Genomic DNA, 14635 nt, shown 5'->3' on the forward strand with positions numbered 1-14635 from the left:
GGCTCACCGATGCCAATGACATAATTACCCAGCTACATTTCCGAAAGAATGCAAAAGCATTGACATATATTTTTCCTTCCTACGATAGGCCGACGGGCAGGGCAGGGCAGCCCGATTGGAAAAATCGCTAGCCCCGGGACATCGGGCTAGCGATTTTGCGAGCCCTGTATCTGATTGAGGAATCACTCATCTTTGGAAAAGAGAGTTTATTACAGAGGAATGGCTCTTTCCAAAATAAAAGCTATAATATACGCTTCTTCTGGGCTATATTCTCAGCAGCAGAATCATGTGCTAACCGCTGACTCCGGTAAAGTTTGTAGCATGCCTGCTTGTTGTTTTTCTCTGCTTCCACTTGTCTTTGCACTAGGATGATGTCGGTGTAAATGTGCAGTCATATTCGTTGTGTTCCCACTAGTGCTGTCAGCATTAATCTGAAATGAGGTTAACGCCACAACACGGCAAATCTCCGTTAACGAGCTACCTGTGCGTGGGGCTGGACGGCCAACACGTTAACGAGCTAACTGCGCTAACACACTAGTTCCCAGCCATGTAATTGAGCATTGCTGGCACTTCCAACATACTGTTTTACTTTAGTCCATGACGCGCTTACCTTCAGGGTCATACGTCACATGAAGACCAAAATAGTTCCAAACGCCAGATCTGAATGAGAGTGGGGGAGGTTCAATTTGCCATGTTGCAAGGAGAGCTTAACTTCTGTCTCGCTAGCTTGCCCTGAGCTCAGTGAATCTGTGTTCGACTACTCCGCCTAGGCTGCACTGTCGAGCGCAGATCCACTGAACGCTCAACACAGACAGCACCGTCAGAAGGAAAGTTGATAAAATAAATTAAAAATGTTGTATTGTTCGATACATATGCGTACCGAACCGAAAGCACTGTATCGAACGGTTCAATATCGATACGAGTATCGTTGCACCCCTAATATATATATATATATATATATATATATATATATATATATATATATATATATATATATATATATATATATATATAGCATATATAAGTGTAATATAGTATATGCGTATAGTGAGTGGCAGATTCCACCTTGGACTTTTTTCCTCTATTGCTGTGGGGGAACACCTAGTGTTTTATTAGTTGAATAATATTAACTGCCCTCATAAGGATCTAAGATCTTACATCCTACATACTTTACACAGATGCAAAGTGCATCATAAAAACATCTATTTTCCTTTCCGTACAGATGAAACTCCTGCTGTACACCAGCCAGTGTCTCCTCCTAAAGGATTAGAAGAGTGGAAAGGCAGACCAAGAGATTTCCTTCGTGACTACAGTTGACCTCAGCAGTGTGTCTCGTGTTCATACAGTAAGGCTTCTGTGTCAGTGTCAAGCTGCTCATTTCTGTCCAGCTGAGGTAACAGCACTCCGAGGCACCTGCTCGTTCTCCGTGGTAAAATGGTAAAATGAAGTCAGAAATACATAATGTAGAAAGGAACCAGCAAAAAAAGATGTTTGAAGTGCAGTGTATGGTGTATAATGCATGCAGCTGAGATGTACAGGCACTAAGGAGCCCTAAGGCAACAGGCAGAAGGGAAACTTTGGAAGTGACCTATTTTCCTAAATACCTCAGTGAAATGTTAAAAAGAAGTTGTGCAATAACGGGCAACTTAAAGAAAGAAAGAACTGAGAGCCTGACATTTACCATAGGAACAGTTTAGAGGGATCTAACCTTTAAAATGAACATTAGTTCAGAGCTTAGAGGCCTGGGATACAAAAATAAAACGTTCATTACATCTGACTTTGTGATGGAGCCTTTCAATGCAGGCTGAAAAAGAACAGGAGAAAATGGCAGGAGCAAAGGATACTTACATCCAGTAAGCTATAAAACTACTGTATTTACAGTGATATAGGAGAATGGTAGATTTCTGCACATCAGGGCTGCGTGGCCATTCAATAATGCTGTAACAGGAGTGGACAGAGATTTTAATGAGACAGAGATGCATGGCCAGCTGTCTGCCACAGCATATGGTGAGTGCAAACAAAGGCAGGCAACTGCATGTGATCTGTCTGAATCACTGGACCAGGATTTGGACACTGATTATTTAAAAAAAAACACAGGAAAAGGAAAGATTAGATTAATAGTCATCATGTACAAACAGTAAAGAGGGAAAACATCACTGCACATCTGCACATCCTGTACATCTGCTACGTGCAGAATTATCCCCGCCTTGTATTTATAACATAGTTATAAGAACACAAATGCCAGGACAGCAGCACAGTTGTACCCAGATATCCTCATGAGGAAACTGCAGCACTTCAGCGTACAACCCAGCTGATAGTTTCCATGGTGACTCGAGGCTTTTAAGAATTTGCATAACACATGCAGCTATTCATAAAAAAGAGGACATGGAAAAAAAACAGAGGCCAGGGGGCAGGTTATCACACTGAAACAAACAGGAGACACTACAGTGCGATTTACAGCACTGGCTGACATGTTTCTATTAAGATGTGTTCAGGAGGCTCAAAGGAGTTTGTTTGGCACTCAGGATTTTTAAAACAAATCGGTCATTTCAAAATGATTTATAAATCAAATCTAACGAGCTTAGAGGTACAGAAATCTACACTACATGTCAAAGATCATCATGGCCAAGATTTGTCTTTTTCTTTTGGCTGCTCCTTTTAGGATTGCCACAGCCAATCATCTGCTAATCCAATCTTCTTCATTCACATTAACTTTCTGCTTTCTTCCTCATTCATTACATCCATGAACCTTTCTCTCTGGTCTTCCTCTTTTCCTTCTGCCTGGCAGCTCAATTTTTAACATTATATGTCCAACTTGTACACTATTCTTCCTCTGCACACTGTAACAGCAGTCTGGCGAGGAAGGAGCGGCTAGCAGGTCCAGCGAGCGTGTGGTGTGGGGGTTAGCTGAATAACCCGAAGCCAGTCGGTTAAATCCAATAACAGACCTTTATTCGCCGTCAGCAACATTACACTTTATAATGCCAGGTCTCCTCAGCTGTACTCGTCCGAGCATACATGCGCGGGGATTGGTATCGCCAGCGCCAGCTTGTTACAACAGTAAGGTGCTTTCTTGGAGAATGGAACATGAGCAGCATGGAATGGCTGCCATTAACAACATACACCCACTAGGAGACCCCCATAGCTACTACAAGAGTTGGACAACCCCCCCTAGTGGTGCTATAACCCAAAAGGGTTGTTACATCACCCCCCCGGCAATTAGCAGGCTGTCCTCAGCCGGACCCAGGTGACCCCCCTCCCGCTACCCCTTTTCACTATACATAGTTACATTAGGTAGTAAGCAGGTTGTGGAGGAATTGTTAGACACCCTTACCTTACAGCATTGGCACAGTCAATAAACAAACTTAGAGCTTGAAGCAAACAATACAGAACATGCAGTATTACTGCCAATCCATCTTCCAGAGATGGTCATAGACAAGGGAAACAGTCAGACATACAACACAACCGGTCACTCAAATCGGTACAACAGAAAACCAAACAAAGGCTCTCACGGGCCACGATGATGAGGGCTCAGTGGAACAGAACAAGTAATCACCCCTTATGAACAGAACAATTACAGCATGTACATGTATGAAACCAACCCTCAGTCAACAATGACTCTGTCTGTATGATGACGGTTAGTCCACCTGGTAGCAGTCCAACCCTCAGTGATTCTGGGGCACCGGTGGGGTCTCAAACGATAGTGTTCCCCCTCAGCCGGTGGCGACTCAGAGGCACCCTCAGTGGGGTGCCCGCCTGCTTCGATATCCCCTGAACTCGGGAATGAGGGCTGTTCCAACGTTTCAGTCTCATCCAGGCTCTCCTGAGCCGAAGTCCGGTGCCCTGAAGGAGATGTGGAGTCCCAGGAGTAAAATGGCTGAACGTTCACTGGTGGAAGACTCCTGCGTCTTCACCAGTGTCAATCTTGGCTAATCATCCTCGATGTATTGCAGAGTTCCGCCAACTGACGCTGGAGAAGTGGAGGGGGCTCTGTGTTAATCCCTTTCTGTGTGAATGGTGTGGAGAAAGCCACTGGGTTGGGGGTTCTCTGAGGAGATGTTTGCTCCCCTGGTTCCCCTCTCGCGCCATCATCCAAGTGCTTCAGAAGGCTCTTTTGTAGCTCCAGCGAATCGTGCAAGCAGACTCGCAGTTTCTCCACCTCTTCTTGCAAGCTTTCCACCTTAAGATTGAGGTCATGAGGGGTAGGGCGAGGGATGATGTACTTTGTCAGGCTGGGAGCTTCAGCATCCGAGTCGCAGCCGTCTCCCTCGCTCCCTGTGTCTGGGTGGGATGCCATTTCAAAAGTATGGCCGAAACCACTCTCTCCCACAAAAGTTATGGCAAAGTGAAAGAGCGTTCACACACAGTACCTAAGCGTTAATATCCGTCAGGGGTCCTATTGGCCCGGCCAATACAGCCAGACGAAGAGAAAAAAAACACGCCACCTCAGCTGAAGTGTCGATCGTTGAAAAACATGGGAAATATATCCGAGCCCACCGTCCAAATTATCTTAGCCTTGCCTCTCTTCAGCCAGCTCTCCCTCTTTGCCAGTCATAGTCCCTACATGCAACGTCCCTACTCTCACCTCCATGTTCCCACCTTTCCTCTTCTTTCCCTGACTCTGAACGCACCTTTGCCCTCTTCTTCTCTCTCTTCTTTCCAACTCCGCCTCACTGGTCACCAGTACCAATGGCAAAGGTCCTTCCTGATGCAAGCCCCTCAATTTATCAGGGCTTAGGCCTGACACTAGGAGTACACTGGCTTGTGACCAGCAATGTTCTATTTCTATGTGTGTGGTAGACAAAGCTTTGCATGAGTGCATGAATGTGGCTTGCAGTGTAAAGCTGTTTGAGAAGCCAGTAAGACTAGATTCTCTGAAGACCATATCCAATATCCTTTATATTACACAAATTAAATTACAAAGGGTAAAAAAACTCTTATTTCTGTTCAATTTCCGACATTTAAGTAGGCGGCTAGAAAAAAAAAGCTCCAGGCATGCTGTGCAAATTCTACGAAAATTTGAATTTATTAGATTATTGGATCATTTAGTTGAGCAATATAAAAAACCCACAACATTATTTTGTTCCAGTTTTAAAAATTTCTACACTGAATGTCTAGTGCTGTTAAAATATGGTTCCAATACCAAGTAAATACAGGGTCAGTATGCAGATACCAACATACCGATACTTTGAACTTATAAAGGCAGCTTATGTAGGGGAGAGCAGTGTGCCATGATTCATGGGATGAATCATCATCAATCTGCAAATATTCAGAACACATTTTAACGACCACTGTGATTTTCTCTTTCCACAATACCTAATACAACCAAACACACCTTTCAGCTTTCCATGTATTTCAAAGTGGGTTTTTTCAAAGATCTGGAGTATACATGTGTCTGTCTCTAAAGCAGTTTGGTTCAACTTCTGTTGTTTAAATGTGCCATAGGCTGTAAATAAAACAGATGCAGCAGTCAATGCAAAACAGCTCAGAGATTTCTCATTGTGCAGGTTTGATGTATAATTACTATACTGTATAGAATAGCAGTAGTATAATAGTACAAGCAGAAGTATCAATACTATCATCAACACAGACCTTAACAATCAGTTTGTTTTCATAATAATCAGTAGATTATTCACACACACACACACACACACACACACACACACACACACACACACACACACACACACACACACAGGAATGTGTATTCATAAACATAATGGTGTCAGCTCAGCAAGAAGAATACTACTACGGTCTTTCAGTGTATACAGTTACTCGTGCTGACTCTAATCAATAATATTCTTAGCTTATTCTTACATTCTTATATAATAATTTAAGGGGAGCCCAGGAAGTTACTGCTGTTTATCTAGTCGCAGCATTTTCAGTGAGACGCTGAGTGATGAACAGATTTTTCCACTAAAAACTGTATTTCAAGATTGAACAGACTCGACTTTTTGGATTTCCTTACTTGGATTATTGAGCTTGTATCAAGTCAGTTTCAGAGAACCTCACTGTGCTGCTGTTATGTTAGCAATAAAAGATAAAAAAAAAAAAACCCACCTGCATCAAGCTTAGACCCCTTTTTAGAGGAAGCACACAAAAAATGCTAAATTCTCTGTGGAGAAGAAAATTGATTTGACTCCTCTGAAAGCCGTCTCACAGGGAGCCAAGATGCTTTTAATGCAAATATGTTACTAATGTATCATTCTTAATACAATTTTTGAATTGTCCCAGGCTGTGTGTACACTTCTTAAAACAAAAAACTATCTTAGTGTGTTAAACGTAGCTTTAAATGTTTAATATATAGCTTTTTTTTCCCCTTAAAGGAGATCTATTAACCATTCCCGTTTTTACTGGTGATGGCTGCTCATATTACACATGACCAAAGTTTCAAATGATGTGCTCAGCGCAAAAAGTCCTCCCTGTGAGTCAGAAGCTCTGTCTCCAGACTTTTTTCTACTCCTGGCTCTGTATGATGTCAGGGAGAGAAAATATCTTTTAGAAATTAATCTCAGGCAAACACCTCTGGAAGCACAGAAATTCCACCCACCTGATGTTCAGCCAATCAGCAGGCAATCATCCCATTACACTAATTGGACAGTTGGCTTAAGGGGAGAGAAGCTAAACAGCTTATTTCAGAGGTGAACTGAGTGGACGCACCTAGGCACAGAATGAGATAAAGGTTATTTTCAATTCTGGGTCCAATAACAAAAATATGGAGCTGAAAATTAGCACGATAGGTCCTCATTCATGAAATACCCATAAGAATAAGTAATGTCAGAAAAAGCTGCCAAGCCAACATGGACTGTAGCAGACTGCTGATTTTCAGTCGGGCTGTGCATCCCAGTTGTATAAAGTTGAAATGACAGAGACAATGATTTGCAAGTGGAACAAAACTCTAAATTAAAGAATGTTTTTAATGCTGGTGCCATCGCTGGCATCATGGGGCGGAGATACTGGACAGCAACCGAGTGAGAAAAGCCTGTAAGAAATGAGTAGCTATAATTTAACCATGCCATTCTTTTAAAAAAAAGTACACTATTGTCTCATAGGTGTGAACCCTAACTTTAGTTTCCTACGCATCATGCTCAAGAAGAAAGCTCCACTCACTGAATAAGAGGCTAAACACATGTCAGACTGCTGGATGATGCTCCACACACTGCCATCCATCCAGCCTGCTGTAAACTGGCCGACAGTCAAGCATGCCGGCCCAGCCAGTCGCTGCCATACATGGAGATTCTGACCTCAGATTAAAACACAGTGAACGAGTCTTCTGCTGTCCCACCTGACCCTCTCATCAAGACAACTTTCTTATAAAAGATCCGTTTGACCTCCATTACCACCCATATCAGCTGATTCTCAGCTTACCTGCATGATATCACCTCCTGTAAGTCGCCACAGACACACAGTCCCTCTTACTGATCAAACTTTACTTCAGGCTGAGTAAACACCACTTTATTGCCTGTCTGATGGGCAGTCACAGTGCTTCCTATTATGAAAGAAATCAATCAGGGAGCTGTTTTAATTTGCAGCTGTTATCCTTCTCACTACTAATCTGCCTCTTCTGCTGCGAGTACAGCTGCTGTCCTGTCTACCAACTACTGTTTTGGTTAATTTATTAAAGAGCAGATGCAGAGTTTCCCGACAGTCGCAGAGTTCCTCTCACCCCTACTTTTGGAGTCTGGAGCATTTTCACAGCCGTCCAACCGGCTGTGTTGCTGTGACTCCACACTTTGATGTCAATGAAATATCCAAGTGAAAAAAACAAACATGCTTTTTTTTATTTATCCTTTTTGTGGTGATTCATTTGTCAGTCAATAAAAATTTCTCTTAGGTGAAACCATCCAACAAAGCTGTAGCTGAATGTTAGCCAGATTTTAATGACACTCCAAACAACAGCGCCAGCACTTTCTCTATGACCATTTAACTAGCAATTATCCCTCTTAATTTAATTATTCCCAGTTCTAAAGGTAAAAACAATTCACTGCGATTATATTTTTCTGTGGTTACTCTTAAATCATTTAGATGACAATCACTTTCCTTTCTTCAAAAGCTCACTTCCTAAATAATCACTTCAGCTGATCTTTCAGGATTTCAGCTCAAGTCTCCCATGTGACCACGTAACCAGACTATGTACTATATCGAAAATAAGTCAAACAATTCTGTAATAATTTTCACTTGACAGAAAGTTATGTCTGTTAGCAGTCCGGTACCACCATGTGTCACCATCCTTCTCTTTGATTATGTTCTCTTAAATAGTGTATGTTCTACAGCGAGCGAGCATTTCCGTAATCCCTTTTGGCATTAGACTCAGGAAGTGTGAGATCACACTCAGATTAGAAGGCAAATCCTTAGAGATTTGGCAAAACTGTTGTTGGCCTTATCCAAAGAGCCAAGGTTGCCCTGGGATTTCCATCTAATACTGATTTTGATCTTGATAGAGGTTTGATGAAGAGGCTCTAATAAGCAGCCCTTTTCATCTCATTTTCTTAAAGTCCCGTCCTGCTCAAAAACCCTCTGGACTGACCACAGGAGGAATGGTATTACATAAGCATAATAAGATATAAATAGTTTGGACATGCTGTCTTTGTCAGCATCACTTTGTCTCATATGGGAAAGACCGAGGATGAAGTCTGTCAATATTAACTCCTTTAAACATGAGGGTGCTTATTATTTATTTGACTCACCAGTCACAACTGCACAATCCTGGTGATGATTAACGACAGAAGCTGAAGCGATGTGGGTTTTGCCAAATCTGCAAATGCAGGTGCATGTCTGCATGCAGACCTTGTGACAATTGAAACATTTTGCAGCTCAAGCCTTAGAACTTTTATTGACTAATGCCTCAGCCATCAGAAAAGGCATATTTGGTGCACCGGCTACGGCAATATTGAATGCAAGTTCACTAAAGATGGTGGGAAGGATGGCGGTGTTGTAAAGACAAGCCAGTCAATGATGAAACCACTGTTTGTGTTTGTTCTCACTCACTTTCCCTTGTTTGTTGGTTACTTGAATCACTAACAGTACTCAGTCAGTTTACAGTTAAAATATGACCTTTCACAGCACATAAATGAGTACACATAAAAAAAGGATGGTAACTGTCAGGCATAGGCATCCTGATCAGAGATGGGCAGTAATGTGTTACTGTAATCTGATTACTTTTTAAAAGTAACGAGTAAAGTAAGGGATTACTATCGCAAAAATGGTAATTAGATTACCGTTACTTTCCCGTAGGAACGCTGCGTTACTGTGTTACTAAAACCGTGATTTCTTTGCGAGAATGTCTCATGACAGTTACAACAGCTGTGTGCAGATCAACAATCGATAATATATCGAGTGCAGTAGAGAGTATGAGCGTGCAGCGTTTAAAGCTTGGAAGTACTGACCTTACTTTGAGTTTGATTCCATAAAAAGTGAAAAAAACATTAGCGTCCAGGGCAAACCTCCGCCTACCCCGCTCCTGCTTTACAGGTGAAAATAGAGCAAAAGGACCGCTAGTCTTTGACTTTATTTATTTTCTGCTGTGTTTTACTTGCATCTATTTGAAAGACTGAGTGTAAACACAAATATTTTATTTTATGTGCTGGAACGTGCAGAAAATAGGTTTAAATGTTAAACTAATTTCTTCAAGTCAGAGAATGGTGCATATAATTTCATTTTTGCTTGATGCATAAAGTTAAAAGATTAAAACGAAAAGATTAAAAGTAACTAAGTAATTAATTACTTTTGAAAATAAGTAATCAGTAAAGTAACGGGATTACTTTTTTGGGGAAGTAATCAGTAATTAGTTACTAATGACTTTTTTCAAGTAACTTGACCAACACTGATCCTGACAAGGGAATGTCTCAGTTTTCCTTTTTCGCTGAGCAGGTGTGGGAGGGGCTACCACAAGATATTCACCAGCGCAGCACACAGACTCAGTCCTCCATGATTTTCTTTTCACAGAATGACCCCGACTGCTGTGTGACATTTGTTCAAATCTGTCCGTGGAAAAGCAGCGAAAGGGTGCTGGGAGTGAGATCGGCCTCTCTGACGACTGTAGCAAGTCCCAAAAGGTAAAAAGACTTTGTGGATATTTTAGATGCCAAAGGGAAAAACCTGAGAAAGAAAACAGGTTTGAAAGGCCATTTGAAAAGAAACCTTCAAAAAGAAAATCAGCAGACTTCTATAACAAAGTCCTATATGAAAATTAAACAAAATCAAACTCTATCAAAAGGCTGATAAAAGGTACTTGAGAAATTAGGTTTTGTCGAGAACTGAATACAATCTAACTCTAAACAACACATATTTAAAAAAAAAAAGAATAATGCTAAGCATATACAGAAAACTTGAGATGGGCCAGGGGTAAATAAATCAATTCCACCTTAGCGCTCCCCTCCTCGGGTTCATGCTAATATGATCTTCTAAGCTCAGTTTGTGTTTGGATCCAGAGAGAGCTGCATCTGGAACCACAAATGTGTTAACAACAAGGGAGTCATGTTTCCCACAGATCACTAACTCTTTCAATTTACATCACAGCTGCTCAGTTTTCACAGGAGCCATTCAGTCTTAGCTCCTGTTCACATGGAAGAGGATGCTGCCTGAGGTAGGCAATAATGATGATGAATGTCCTGTGATGAGGAGTTTAAACCTGAAGCTTTAGATACATGTCATGCAGTAAGTAATGTTCATAACCATAAAGAGAGCAACACAGATTATAAAAGATGGACACAGTTACCGTGACATCACCTGCTGGTTTTGTGGCCACAAAATATATCATAAGTAATTAGGTATTTTTGTCTTGGACTTCAATATAATCGGACTCCTTCCATCTTTTACATACAGTTGATGGAATAAAAAGAAGCCATTAAAGTAGGTTTTACAAAAGATTAAAAGAGAAAATAGAGACAGCTGGCACATAGTATTAGTAACAGACCATCAGCTGATCCTCTCCTCTCCTCCTTGGCCCACTTAAGACCAATATGCCTATATATGTGGCCTATATCACACACCAGACAGAGGTAAGCTGATGTGCTTCTGACTGGTGTCTGGTAGGTGGAGGGACGAGAAATGAGAACAGCGAGTAGGCTGCGGCTCTGGCAGTGGACTGAAGAAAACAGGGACTCCTGGGACTGCTGCCTGGAGATTAGTGGGATAGTGACTGAAACTCACACAATCCACCTACTCGGCACTGACTGTCAGCTTCAGTGGTTCTTACGGTGCGGTATGCTAAGGACAGCAGTTAAATTCGCATGGATGCAAATTAATGAGAAACCCGTGCATGCCAGTAATTCGATGTGCTGAGTGGCTACAGGGTTTCATGTGAGCTACCCGGGGAGGTGCACTGCTTTCAGCTGCTCCCCAAGGACCTCCTCTGTGTTATCCTGGCAGTCACGTACCACTATGATGTTGTCCCGAGGCTCGTATGGCTCGTCTGCACTACTCTGCTACCTGAAGCGCTACTCTTGAATGTAATTACAGCATTAGTTCCTCTTCAGTCAGCACACCACAGGAGTCTTACATAATTACCATCAATATTAGCATACAAATACCACAGGGATGTGGCCTTTGATCCTTTTTCACTTAACCATGTGTTCACTTTGGATTGAGCATATTTTGAACTGACTTTTGCTCTCTCTCACTATTTGACTGTCAGGCCTAGGAGTGCATCTGTTTTCCCATTTGCTTCATTGGATGACAACTTTACTTTGAAGCCCAGAGGATAAAGCACACAGATGATTGGCAGCAGAACCAAAACTTACTCTCATGCGGAAAAATATACCATTATATCCCTTTAAAAAAATAGAGGCAAAATCAGCTACAACTTTGTTGACCCAGAAAATCTTCACACACCCACACGCTATACAGTGACGCAGAGCAGCCACTACATTAAAACCACTGACAGTTGAAGTGAATAACAATGCTCTGCTGGGAAACCTTTGGTCCTGACTTAATGTGGATGTTAAGTTGGAACAGTCCCCCAAACAGTCTGCAGCACTGTTTGGGGGACTGTCTGCAGCACCCAAATAAAATTACATTTTGTTAAACTTCTTTCCTTTACACAAAGTGTGAGCAAGTAAAGAGCACTGTAAAACACCACCTTCAGACCATTTTCCGTCTTCAGGCACCGCGCTATTACACCAATCAGCTGAGCGTCAGCCTGTCTTACCCCCCCTCACACTCCCTTTTTGTCTTCGCCTCGGTATCAAAGAACACCTCTGCTGTACGTTCTGCTGATTTAGACATGAAGCATTCTTCTGAATCTGACAGCCTGCTCACGGTGAAATTCGATGACTTCCAAATAGCTCAATGTTGCCCAGTATAAAAAAAAGAGAAAAAAAGGGTTCCAGTCTGTCACAAACAATCAACTAAATTACAACATCAATGTGTCTATTTAAAGATATGAGTGTGCGTGTGTTTCATGGGGGGAATGAGTGTGAAAATAACAGGCTGAAAATAACAGGCTGAAACAGAAAGCCGGTGACAAGATGGCAAAATGTGTACGTATGTGTGTTTGTGTACCTGCGCGTCTGTGTCTACATGTGTGTGACAGTGCATTTATTTATAGAAGCCCCTTGGGAGCAGAGTGTCATTACCGTGCTAAGGTAGGAAATCTGGTGGGGCTGGGCTGGATGCCAGTCTGAGGTGGCTTCATAACTTTGTGCGAGCGATGGCTCATTAGGGTGGGCAACACCCTGCACAAAGAACTGATTCACTGCTGCAGTGTTCTTCTAAATGTCTTTGGGTAAACTCTGTTATTAACAACACAGCACATCTCCTCAGGGGATAAAAGTGTAAAAATACTACGTCACGCTTTCTCGTGCAAATTAATTGTGTGTGTTTTTCGTTTTAGCTTTTGCTTTTAAAAACACCCCAAAACAAACATATACAGGCAGGGTTTTCTGCCTTCCCTCTGTTTGAATGAGTTATTTTGTTCCATAAGAGTGAAAGGGAGTAGGAGGCTGCATTGATTCAAAAATCGAACTCAACTCTCCAAGACAGTTTCTCTCTCGATAGAGTAGGCTACACAACTTTTGCCAACACACAGGCTAATGTGCAACCTTTAAAGTCCAAACAGACAGAGGGGTGATGAGATCAACAAACACACACAAAAGCAAAACAGAACAAAGACATAATGTCCATTTCCCGGCTTAATCTGTGACAACAGGGCCACCCGGAAAATCTCTTGCATCATTTCCACTGAAACCAGTCAGACCTGAAGAGCTACGTTTCCCATATAAAGGCTCAGAAGCCAAGCAAACACCTCATGAGGGGGCTCAATGAACCGTCCTCACGTGACAGACAAGCAGAGCAAAAGCTTTGGCTTAAAAGCCGCATGGACACAGCTCTAGCTGTAAAATGAGAGTGTAAATGTTCCTGTGTTTGCTGTGCTTTTTCTAGTCACTTTGCTCTCTCTTGTCACTCGATAGCTATTTTATCTCCATCACATCATGTTTACAGCCTTAATTTCCTCCCCTCTGCTTTATCATGTGCATCAGTTCATTTAGAAACTGTATTTCACATCAGGATGTTTGTTTTATGCACAAGAACCTGCCAAAATGATGCAAGGTGATATGCTCGGCACATCTGTAACTTGAGTCGTTTATTTAACTCAGCCTGCATACTGCAGTAGAGTGATGCCCCACAGCAAGACACTGGAGGTGATCTTTTGTTAATTCAACCCTGTCGTTGACCATTTGTTCATGGAGCTTTTAGGTGTTCTGTATCAAGTTCAGGTAATTACTGTTTCTCAGGCTGCAAGTTGCTGCGAGCAGCAGTGTGCACGTGGATTTACTCCTGCCTTCAAAGATGAGGAACTTCAAATACCACGACTGCATTTTATTCCAAGGAAATGTGAACTTTGTTGTTTGCAGCGGTTTGAATTTTTTTACATGCTGTCTTTCAGAGGCTGGTTTGTTTTTGTGAAAACACTTTAAGCACAGCCTTTATTGTCATTCAGCACAACATTACACTTTCTTCTTCCACGGCATATCTTGTCATGACAGGCACACACAACAATAAGCTAATGGACCTAGAAGGAAGAAGCTGATTTGAGTGTGTGTGCTGAACCTTGTCTACCCCTGCGTATCATGTGACCTGTCTCATCTTAAATAGGAAACCTACAGGAGATAAGCATTACTCCAAAGATACCGTACGCTCAGCTCAGCACAGCAGTAAACCGCAGGAGTGTAATTACACTACATTTCTCTATCTGCTCTTTCACTGAGAATAAATCATTTAGGAAGAGTCGTTCTTTTTTTCTCAAGAATTAAACACTTGCCAAGAGATCCAACATGAAGACAGCATCACTGTTCCTGAAGGAAAATTCAGGCTAAGTGAAGGTTCTGCAGGGCATTAAGTGTAAATGTTACATTGATTAAAACAACGTATGAAGGAGGGTTTGTACTATTCCAGCACTGAATATTAGACATACGCACACACAAAAATTAATTATAAGCCCTCATATGCATAAAACAATCATTTAAGTATAATATAAAGAAATTGATGGTTTATTTATTCAAATAATTAATCATTAAGGAAAATATGCTTGATATAAACTGAATCTGTACCCAACAAATATATTTAATCTGATGATCCGATTCCGTAATTTTTAATATTTTACACTGTGCTAACAAAATTACATGGAAAAAATATA

General features: G+C 41.7%; 1 protein-coding gene across 1 annotated transcript in view; it reads right to left on the reverse strand.

The window, feature by feature from the left end:
• Positions 1-14635, reverse strand: part of LOC146518539 (potassium voltage-gated channel subfamily B member 1-like) — a 45142-nt gene that overhangs the window by 20295 nt on the left and 10212 nt on the right. The gene's annotated exons all lie outside the window — the stretch shown is intronic.

This window comes from Neolamprologus multifasciatus, chromosome 5 (genome assembly GCF_963576455.1).
Source record: "Neolamprologus multifasciatus chromosome 5, fNeoMul1.2, whole genome shotgun sequence".
NCBI classification, from domain to species: Eukaryota; Metazoa; Chordata; class Actinopteri; order Cichliformes; family Cichlidae; genus Neolamprologus; species Neolamprologus multifasciatus.